The sequence below is a fragment of the Lygodium microphyllum genome, chromosome 16 (assembly GCF_053477565.2).
Source record: "Lygodium microphyllum isolate KBCC chromosome 16, Lygodium_microphyllum_v1.1.10, whole genome shotgun sequence".
Taxonomy (NCBI): domain Eukaryota; kingdom Viridiplantae; phylum Streptophyta; class Polypodiopsida; order Schizaeales; family Lygodiaceae; genus Lygodium; species Lygodium microphyllum.
The window spans coordinates 148,713,789-148,723,788 of record NC_141150.1 but is presented as its reverse complement, the minus strand read 5'-3'; the positions used below and the strand labels follow the sequence as shown (position 1 = coordinate 148,723,788).

The 10,000-nt window shown below is 69.3% G+C and overlaps 1 non-coding gene across 1 annotated transcript; it reads left to right on the top strand.

Moving 5' to 3' along the window:
* Positions 1-74: 74 nt before the first annotated feature.
* LOC148024087 (5S ribosomal RNA) lies at positions 75-193 on the top strand. Its single transcript, XR_015694078.1, has one exon. It is a non-coding gene; the product is annotated as a 5S ribosomal RNA (ribosomal RNA).
* Positions 194-10,000: the final 9,807 nt, after the last annotated feature.

Here is a 10,000-nt window from a genome sequence, read left to right as displayed (position 1 = left end):
CCATGCCTCGCTCTGGAGCTCTCTCGTGCCACTTTCCGAGTATACAAGAGCTCTTTGGAATTCCTTTGTGTTTGTGGTGCGGTCACACCAGCGCTAATACACCGGATCCCATCAGAACTCCGCAGTTAAGCGCGCTTGGGCCAGAACAGTACTGGGATGGGTGACCTCCCGGGAAGTCCTGGTGCTGCACCCTTTTGCATGCTTGTTTCGAGACCGTGGCATGGAAATCCCCTCGGATCACGTCTCGACTCTCCAACGCTGACATCGTGGTAGGAAACCCCCTCGCCTTGCCATGACGCGGCGCCTCCTCTCCTCGTCGCGATTGTCTTTGCGTACGTCGTGCCTGGCCCCTCCCTCTGCCTCGCTCTCACGTGATAACCCCCTCCTCAAGATGCGAGGTATTTTGGGAGCGGAGGGTGTGCCATGTTGTGGGGGGGTTCGGTGGAGCGGGGTTTTTCCGAGGAGGGAGGGCGTGCCATGTTGCGCGGGCGGGTTGTTGGAGCGGGGATTTCTGAGGAGGGAGGGTGTGCCATGTCGCGGGGGGGTGCCATGTCGTGGGGGGGTTTCTTGAGGAGGTCCGTCGGGGGGTGGAAGGTTCCGTGTCGCGGGAGGGGGTCGTGTGCAGTGGGGTGTGTGTGCCGTGTCATAGCGGAGCGGGATTTCTTAGGAGGGAGGGTGTGCCATGTCGTGGGGGGGTGAGGTGACGTGCCGTGGGTCGAGCGGGGTTTTTGGAGGTGGGGTGCGCGGGGGATACGCCGCGTCGTCGGGGGGTGCGGTGGGGTGGAGGGTGCGCCGTGTCGTGGGGGGGTGACGCGGGGTGGGCTGGGTCGAGCGGGGTTTTTGGAGGCGTGGCGGGGTCGTGTGGATGGAGCGGGGTTTTTCGAGGTGGGGTGCGGGGGGGATGCGCCGCGTCGAGGGGGGGTGCGGTGGGGTGTGCCGTGACGCGGGGTGGGGTGGTGTGGATGCAGCGGGTTTTTCGAGGTGGGGTGGGGTGGTGTGGATGCAGCGGGTTTTCCGAGGCGGGGTGCGCGGGGGCGTCGTGGGGGGGTGACGCGGGGTGGGGTGGGTCGAGCGGGGTTTTCGGAGGCCTGGAGGGAGCGGGGTTTTTCGAGGTGGGGTGCGGGGGGGGCGTCGTGGGGGGTGCGGTGGGGTGGGGGGGTGCGCCGTGTCGTGGGGGGTGACGCGGGGTGGGGTGGGTCGAGCGGGGTTTTCGGAGGCGTGGCGGGGTGCTGTGGAGGGAGCGGGGTTTTTCGAGGTGGGGTGCGGGGGTGCGCCGTGTCGTGGGGGGGGTGACGCGGGGTGGGGTGGGTCGAGCGGGGTTTTCGGAGGCGTGGAGGGAGCGGGGTTTTTCGAGGTGGGTGCGGGGGGGGGGGGGGGGGGGGGCGTTGTGGGGGGGTGCGCCGTGTCGTGGCGGGTGACGCGGGGTGGGGTGGGTCGAGCGGGGTTTTCGGAGGCGTGGCGGGGTGCTGTGGAGGGAGCGGGGTTTTTCGAGGTGGGGTGCGGGGGGGCGTCGTGGGGGGGTGCGCCGTGTCGTGGGGGGGTGACGCGGGTCGAGCGGGGTTTCGGAGGCGTGGTGGTGTGGCGTGGAGGCAGCGGGGTTTTTCGAGGTGGGGTGCGGGGGGGCGTCGTGGGGGGGTGCGGTGGGGTGGGGGGGTGCGCCGTGTCGTGGGGGGGTGACGCGGGGTGGGGTGGGTCGAGCGGGGTTTTTGGAGGAGAGGTGGGGTGCTGTGGATGGAGCGCGGTTTTTCGAGGTGGGGTGGGGGGGGGCGTCGTGGGGGGGTGCGGTGGGGTGGGGGGTGCGCCGTGACGCGGGGTGGGGTGGGTCGAGCGCGGTTTTTTGGAGGCGTGGCGGGGTGGTGTGGAGGGAGCGGGGTTTTTCGAGGTGGGGTGCGGGGGGGGGCGTCGTGGGGGGGTGCGCCGTGTCATGGGGGAGTGACGCGGGGTTGGGGTGGTCAAGCGGGGTTTTTGGAGGAGAGGTGGGGTGCTGTGGAGGGAGCGGGGTTTTTCGAGGTGGGGTGCGGGGGGGCGTCGTGGGGGGTGACGCGGGGTGGGGGTGGTCGAGCGGGGTTTTGGGAGGAGAGGTGGGGTGCTGTGGAGGGAGCGCGGTTTTTCGAGGTGGGGTGCGGGGGGGCGTCGTGGGGGGGTGCGGTGGGGTGGGGGGGTGCGCCGTGTCATGGGGGAGTGACGCGGGGTTGGGGTGGTCAAGCGGGGTTTTTGGAGGAGAGGTGGGGTGCTGTGGAGGGAGCGGGGTTTTTCGAGGTGGGGTGCGGGGGGGCGTCGTGGGGGGTGACGCGGGGTGGGGGTGGTCGAGCGGGGTTTTGGGAGGAGAGGTGGGGTGCTGTGGAGGGAGCGCGGTTTTTCGAGGTGGGGTGCGGGGGGGCGTCGTGGGGGGGTGCGGTGGGGTGGGGGGGTGCGCCGTGTCATGGGGGAGTGACGCGGGGTGGGGTGGGTCGAGCGGGGTTTTCGGAGGCGTGGTGGGGTGCTGTGGAGGGAGCGGGGTTTTTCGAGGGGGGGTGCGGGGGGGCGTCGTGGGGGGTGACGCGGGGTGGGGGTGGTCGAGCGGGGTTTTTGGAGGAGAGGTGGGGTGCTGTGGAGGGAGCGCGGTTTTTCGAGGTGGGGTGCGGGGGGGCGTCGTGGGGGGGTGCGGTGGGGTGGGGGGGTGCGCCGTGTCGTGGGGGGGAGACGCGGGGTGGGGTGGGTCGAGCGGGGTTTTCGGAGGCGTGGTGGTGTGGCGTGGAGGGAGCGGGGTTTTTCGAGGTGGGGTGCGGGGGGGGCGTCGTGGGGGGGTGCGGTGGGGTGGGGGGGTGCGCCGTGTCGTGGGGGGGTGACGCGGGGTGGGGTGGGTCGAGCGGGGTTTTTCGAGGTGGGGTGCGGGGGGGGGGGGGGGGGGGGGATATGCGCCGCGTCGTGGGGGGGTGCGCCGTGTCCTGGGGGAGTGACGCGGGGTTGGGTGGGTCGAGTGGGGTTTTTCGAGGTGGGGTGCGGGGGGGGGGGGGATATGCGCCGCGTCGTGGGGGGGTGCGGTGGGGTGTGGGGGGTGTGCCGTGTCGTGGGGGGCTGACGCGAGGTGGGGTGGGTGGAGCGGGGTTTTCGGAGGTGGGGTGTGGGGGGTGTGCCGTGTCGTGGGGGACTGACGCGAGGTGGGGTGGGTCGAGCGGGGTTTTCGGAGGCGTGGTGGGGTGGTATGGAGGGAGCGGGGTTTTTCGAGGTGGGGTGCGGGGCGGCGTCGATGGGGGGTGCGGTGGGGTGGGGGGTGCGCCATGTCGTGGGGGGGTGACGCGGGGTGGGGTGGGTCGAGCGGGGTTTTCGGAGGCATTTGTGGTGTGGCGTGGAGGGAGCGGGGTTTTTCGAGGTGGGGTGCGGGGGGGGGGGGGGCGTCGTGGGGGGTGCGGTGGGGTGGGGGGGTGTGCCGTGTCATGGGGGAGTGACGCGGGGTTGGGTGGGTCGAGCGGGGTTTTTCGACGTGGGGTGAGGGGGGGTGGGGGGGTGCGCCGTGTCGTGGGGGGGTGCGGTGGGGTGTGGGGGGTGTGCCGTGTCGTGGGGGGGCTCACGCGAGGTGGGGTGGGTCGAGCGTGGTTTTCGGAGGCGTGGTGGGGTGGTGTGGAGGGAGCGGGGTTTCTGGAGGTGGGGTGCGGGGGGCATCGTGGGGGGGTGCGGTGGGGTGGAGGGTGCGCCGTGTCGTGGGGGAGTGAGGCGGGGCACGGTGGGTCGAGCCTGGTTTTTGGAGGAGTGGTGGGGTGCTGTGGATGGAGCGGGGTTTTTCGAGGTGGGGTGGGGGGAAGGCGCCGCGTCGTAGGGGGGTGCGGTGGGGTGGGGTGGGGGGGTGTGCCGTGTCGTGGGGGGTGACGCGGGGTGTCGCGATGCCCCCTCCCCCCCACCATGCCCCGACATGACGCGACGCGCCCCCTCCCCAACATAACATGACAACCCCCCTCCCCCCCCCATGACATCCCCCCATCCCCCATGACACGACACGACGCGATGCGCCCCCCCCATGACGTCCCCCCCTCAAAAATTCGCCTCCCCCCTCAACACACACCACCCCCCCCCCTCCCCCCCCTCAAAAATTCGGCCCCCCCATGACATCCCCCCCAGCCCCCATGACACGATGCGACGCGACGCGCCCCGCCATGACACGACACGACACGACGCGCCCCCCCCTTCCCCCCTCAACACACACCACACCATGTCGCGACGTGCCGCGCCCCCCCCCCCCCATGACATCCCCACCCCAGCCCCCCCACCCACGACACGACATGATGCGACGCACCCCCCCCCCCCCCCCCCCCGATGACATGACACGATGCGACGCGCATCCCCCCCCTCCCCGCCCCCCCATGACACGACACGATGCGATGTGCCACCCTCCCCTTAACACACACACCCACCCAACGCAATGCCCCCCCCCCCCCCCCCCCCCCGCGCCCCATGGCCTGACACGACGCGACGTGCTCCCCTCCCCTTAACACACCCACCCACCCTCCATGACGCCCTCCATGACGCCACGTGGAGGGGGGGGGGGGAGGGGTGGTGTTTTGTGTGTTGAGGGGGGGTGGGGTGGTGTGTGTTGGGGGGGGGGGGGCGAATTTTTTGGGGGCAGGGGCGGGGGAGGGGTGGGGTGGTGTGTGTTGAGGGGGGGAGCGAAATTTGAAGGGGGGGAAGGGGAGGGGTGGAGTGGTGTGTGTTGAGGGGGGGGGGGGGGGATTCTTGAGGGGCGGAGAGGGGTGGTGTGGTGTGTGTTGAGGGGGGGGGGGGGAGGGGTGGTGTGGGGTGGTGTGTGTTGAGGGGGGGGCGGGGGTGGGGAGGGGTGGTATGGCGTGGTGTGTGTTGAAGGGGGGGGGCGAATTTTTGGGGGGGGGAAGGGGCGAAATTTGGACGGGGGGGCGAATTTTTTGGGGGGGGGGAGGGGTGGGGTGGTGTGTGTTGAGGGGAAGGCGAAATTTGGAGGGGGGGAAGGGGAGGGGTGGTGTGGTGTGGTGTGGTGTGTGTTGAGGGGGGTGGCCGAATTTTTTTGGGGGGGGGGGGGGGTGGGGTGGTGTGTGTTGGGGGGGGGGGGCGATTTTTTTGGGGGCGGGGGGGGGGGGGGGGGGGGGGGGGAGGGGTGGGGTGGTGTGTGTTGAGGGGGGGGCGGAATTTGGTGGGGGGGAAGGGGAGGGGTGGTGTGGTGTGTGTTGAGGGGGGGGGAGGGGTGGTGTGGTGTGTGTTGGGGGGGGGGGGGGGGTGGGGTGGTGTGTGTTGAGGGGGAAGGGGTGGGAAATTTTGGGGGGGGGGGGCGAATTTTGGAGGGGGGGGGGGAGCGGTGGTGTGGTGTGGTGTGTGTTGAGGGGGGGGGCGAATTTTTGGGGGGGGGAAGGGGCAAAATTTGGAGGGGGGGTGAATTTTTGGGGCGGGGGGGGAGGGGTGGGGTGGTGTGTGTTGAGGGGGGGGCGAAATTTCGAGGGGGGGAAGGGGAGGGGTGGTGTGGTGTGTGTTGGGGGGGGGGGGATTTTTGAGGGGGGGGGGGGAGGGGTGGTGTGGTGTGTGTTGAGGGGGGGGGGGGGGGGGCAAAATTTGGAGGGCGGGGGGGGAGGGGTGGTGTGGTGTGGTGTGTGTTGAGGGGGGAGGGGGGGGAGGGGTGGTGTGGTGTGGTGTGTGTTGAGGGGGGAGGGGATTTTTTAGGGGGGGGGGGGGGTGGGGTGGTGTGTGTTGAGGGGGGGGGGGGGGAATTTTTGGGGGGGGGGGGGGAGGGGTGGTGTGGTGTGGTGTGTATTGAGGGGGGGGGGGATTTTTGAGGGGGGGGGAGGGGTGGTGTGGTGTTTGTTGAGGGGGGGGTGGGGAGGTGTGTATTGAGGGGGAGGGGTGCGAATTTTTGGGGGGGGGGGGGGGGGGGGGCAAAATTTGGAGGGGGGGGGGGAGGGGAGGGGGGGGGCAAAATTTGGAGGGGGGGGGGGGAGGGGTGGTGTGTGTTGGGGGGGGGGGATTTTTGAGGGGGGGGGGGAGGGGTGGTGTTTTGTGTGTTGAGGGGGGGGGGGGGGGGGATTTTTGAGGGGGGGGGAGGGGTGGTGTGGTGTGTGTTGAGGGGGGGGGGATGTGGTGGTGTGTGTTGGGGGGGGGGGGGGGGAAATTTTGGGGGGGGGGGGGGGGGAATTTTTGGGGGGGGGGAGGGGAGGTGTGGGGTGGTGTGTGTTGAGGGGGGTGAGGGGCGAATTTTGGAGGGGGGGGAGGGGTGGTGTGGTGTGGTGTGTGTTGAGGGGGGGGCCAATTTTTTGGGGGGGGGGGCAAAATTTGGAGGGGGGGGGGGAGGGGTGGTGTTTTGTGTGTTGAGGGGGGGGGGGGGGGGGAATTTTTGAGGGGGGGGGAGGGGTGGTGTGGTGTGTGTTGGGGGGGGGGGTGGGGTGGTGTGTGTTGAGGGGGGTGGGGGGGGGGGATGGGTGGTGTGGTGTGGTGTGTGTTGAGGGGGGGGTCGAATTTTTGGGGGGGAGAAGGGGCGAAATTTGGAGGGGGGGGGGGAGGGGTGGGGTGGTGTGTGTTGAGGGGGGGGCGAAATTTGGAGGGGGGGAAGGGGAGGGGTGGTGTGGTGTGGTGTGGTGTGTGTTGAGGGGGGGGGGGGAAGGGTGGGGAGGTGTGTATTGAGGGGGGGGGGGCGAATTTTTGGGGGGGGGGAGGGGTGGTGTGGTGTGGTGTGGTGTGTGTTGAGGGGGGTGGCCGAATTTTTTTGGGGGGGGGGGGGGGTGGAGTGGTGTGTGTTGGGGGGGGGGGGGGCGAATTTTTTGGGGGCGGGGGGGGGGGGGGAGGGGTGGGGTGGTGTGTGTTGAGGGGGGGGGAGGGGTGGTGTGGTGTGTGTTGGGGGGGGGGGGTGGGGTGGTGTGTGTTGAGGGGGGAGGGGTGGGAAATTTTTGGGGGGGGGGGGGGGCGAATTTTGGAGGGGGGGGGAGCGGTGGTGTGGTGTGGTGTGTGTTGAGGGGGGAGGCGAATTTTTGGGGGGGGGAAGGGGCAAAATTTGGAGGGGGGGCGAATTTTTGGGGCGGGGGGGCGAGGGGTGGGGTGGTGTGTGTTGAGGGGGGGGCGAAATTTCGAGGGGGGGAAGGGGAGGGGTGGTGTGGTGTGTGTTGAGGGGGGGGGGGAGGGGTGGTGTGGTGTGTGTTGAGGGGGGGGGTGGGGTGGTGTGTGTTGAAGGGGGGGGGGGGGGGGGCGAATTTTGGAGGGGGGGGGAGGGGTGGTGTGGTGTGGTGTGTGTTGAGAGGGGGGCCCAATTTTTTTTTGGGGGGGGGGGGGGGGGGCAAAATTTGGAGGGGGGGGGGGAGGGGTGGTGTGGTGTGGTGTGTGTTGAGGGGGGGGGGGGATTTTTGAGGGGGGGGGGGGAGGGGTGGTGTGGTGTGTGTTGAGGGGGGGGCGGGGAATTTTTGAGGGGGGGGGGAAGGGTTGTGTGGTGTGTGTTGGGGGGGGGGGGGTGGGGTGGTGTGTGTTGGGGGGGGGGCGAATTTTTTGGGGGCGGGGGGGGAGGGGTGGGGTGGTGTGTGTTGAGTGGGGGGCGAAATTTCGAGGGGGGGAAGGGGAGGGGTGGTGTGGTGTGTGTTGGGGGGGGGGGGATTTTTGAGGGGGGGGGGGGAGGGGTGGTGTGGTGTGGTGTGTGTTGAGGGGGGGGGGGGGGGCAAAATTTGGAGGGGGGGGGGGAGGGGTGGTGTGGTGTGGTGTGTGTTGAGGGGGGGGGGGGGAGGGGTGGTGTGGTGTGGTGTGTGTTGAGGGGGGAGGGGATTTTTGAGGGGGGGGGTGGGGTGGTGTGGTGTGTGTTGAGGGGGGGGCGGGGAATTTTTGAGGGGGGGGGTGGGGTGGTGTGTGTTGAGGGGGGGGGGGGAATTTTTGGGGGGGGGGGGGAGGGGTGGTGTGGTGTGGTGTGTGTTGAGGGGGGGGGGGATTTTTGAGGGGGGGGGAGGGGTGGTGTGGTGTTTGTTGAGGGGGGGGGTGGGGAGGTGTGTATTGAGGGGGGGGGTGGGGAGGTGTGTATTGAGGGGGGGGGTGCGAATTTTTGGGGGGGGGGGGGGGGCAAAATTTGGAGGGGGGGGGGGGGAGGGGAGGGGGGGGGGCAAAATTTGGAGGGGGGGGGGGAGGGGAGGGGGGGGGGCAAAATTTGGAGGGGGGGGGGGGAGGGGTGGTGTCGTGTGGTGTGTGTTGGGGGGGGGGGATTTTTGAGGGGGGGGGGGGATTTTTGAGGGGGGGGGGGGAGGGGTGGTGTTTTGTGTGTTGAGGGGGGGGGGGGGGATTTTTGAGGGGGGGGGAGGGGTGGTGTGGTGTGTGTTGAGGGGGGGGGGATGTGGTGGTGTGTGTTGGGGGGGGGGGGGGGGGGAATTTTTGGGGGGGGGGGGGGGGGGGGAATTTTTGGGGGGGGGAGGGGAGGTGTGGGGTGGTGTGTGTTGAGGGGGGTGAGGGGCGAATTTTGGAGGGGGGGGAGGGGTGGTGTGGTGTGGTGTGTGTTGAGGGGGGGGCCAATTTTTTGGGGGGGGGGCAAAATTTGGAGGGGGGGGGGGAGGGGTGGTGTTTTGTGTGTTGAGGGGGGGGGGAATTTTTGAGGGGGGGGGAGGGGTGGTGTGGTGTGGTGTGTGTTGAGGGGGGGGGCGAATTTTTGGGGGGGAGAAGGGGCGAAATTTGGAGGGGGGGGGAGGGGTGGGGTGGGGTGTGTTGAGGGGGGGGCGAAATTTGGAGGGGGGGAAGGGGAGGGGTGGTGTGGTGTGGTGTGGTGTGGTGTGTGTTGAGGGGGGGGGGGGAAGGGTGGGGAGGTGTGTATTGAGGGGGGGGGGGGCGAATTTTTGGGGGGGGGGAGGGGTGGTGTGGTGTGGTGTGGTGTGTGTTGAGGGGGGTGGCCGAATTTTTTTGGGGGGGGGGGTGGAGTGGTGTGTGTTGGGGGGGGGGGGGGGGGCGAATTTTTTGGGGGCGGGGGGGGGGGGGGGGGGGGAGGGGTGGGGTGGTGTGTGTTGAGGGGGGGGGGAGGGGTGGTGTGGTGTGTGTTGGGGGGGGGGGGGGTGGGGTGGTGTGTGTTGAGGGGGGAGGGGTGGGAAATTTTTTGGGGGGGGGGGGCGAATTTTGGAGGGGGGGGAGCGGTGGTGTGGTGTGGTGTGTGTTGAGGGGGGAGGCGAATTTTTGGGGGGGGGAAGGGGCAAAATTTGGAGGGGGGGCGAATTTTTGGGGCGGGGGGGGGAGGGGTGGGGTGGTGTGTGTTGAGGGGGGGGCGAAATTTCGAGGGGGGGAAGGGGAGGGGTGGTGTGGTGTGTGTTGAGGGGGGGGGGGAGGGGTGGTGTGGTGTGTGTTGAGGGGGGGGGTGGGGTGGTGTGTGTTGAAGGGGGGGGGGGGCGAATTTTGGAGGGGGGGGGAGGGGTGGTGTGGTGTGGTGTGTGTTGAGAGGGGGGCCCAATTTTTTTTTGGGGGGGGGGGGGGGCAAAATTTGGAGGGGGGGGGGAGGGGTGGTGTGGTGTGGTGTGTGTTGAGGGGGGGGGGGGATTTTTGAGGGGGGGGGGGAGGGGTGGTGTGGTGTGTGTTGAGGGGGGGGCGGGGAATTTTTGAGGGGGGGGGGAGGGGTTGTGTGGTGTGTGTTGGGGGGGGGGGTGGGGTGGTGTGTGTTGGGGGGGGGGCGAATTTTTTGGGGGCGGGGGGGGGAGGGGTGGGGTGGTGTGTGTTGAGGGGGGGGCGAAATTTGGAGGGGGGGAAGGGGAGGGGTGGTGTGGTGTGTGTTGAGGGGGGGGGGGGATTTTTGAGGGGGGGGGAGAGGTGGTGTGGTGTGGTGTGTGTTGAGGGGGGGGGCGAATTTTTGGGGGGGGAAGGGGCGAAATTTGGACGGGGGGGGCGAATTTTTGGGGGGGGGGGGGAGGGGTGGGGTGGTGTGTGTTGAGGGGAAGGCGAAATTTGGAGGGGGGAAGGGGAGGGTTGGTGTGGTGTGGTGTGGTGTGTGTTGAGGGGGGGGGATTTTTGAGGGGGGGGGGGGGGGCGAATTTTGGAGGGGGGGGGAGGGGTGGTGTGGTGTGGTGTGTGT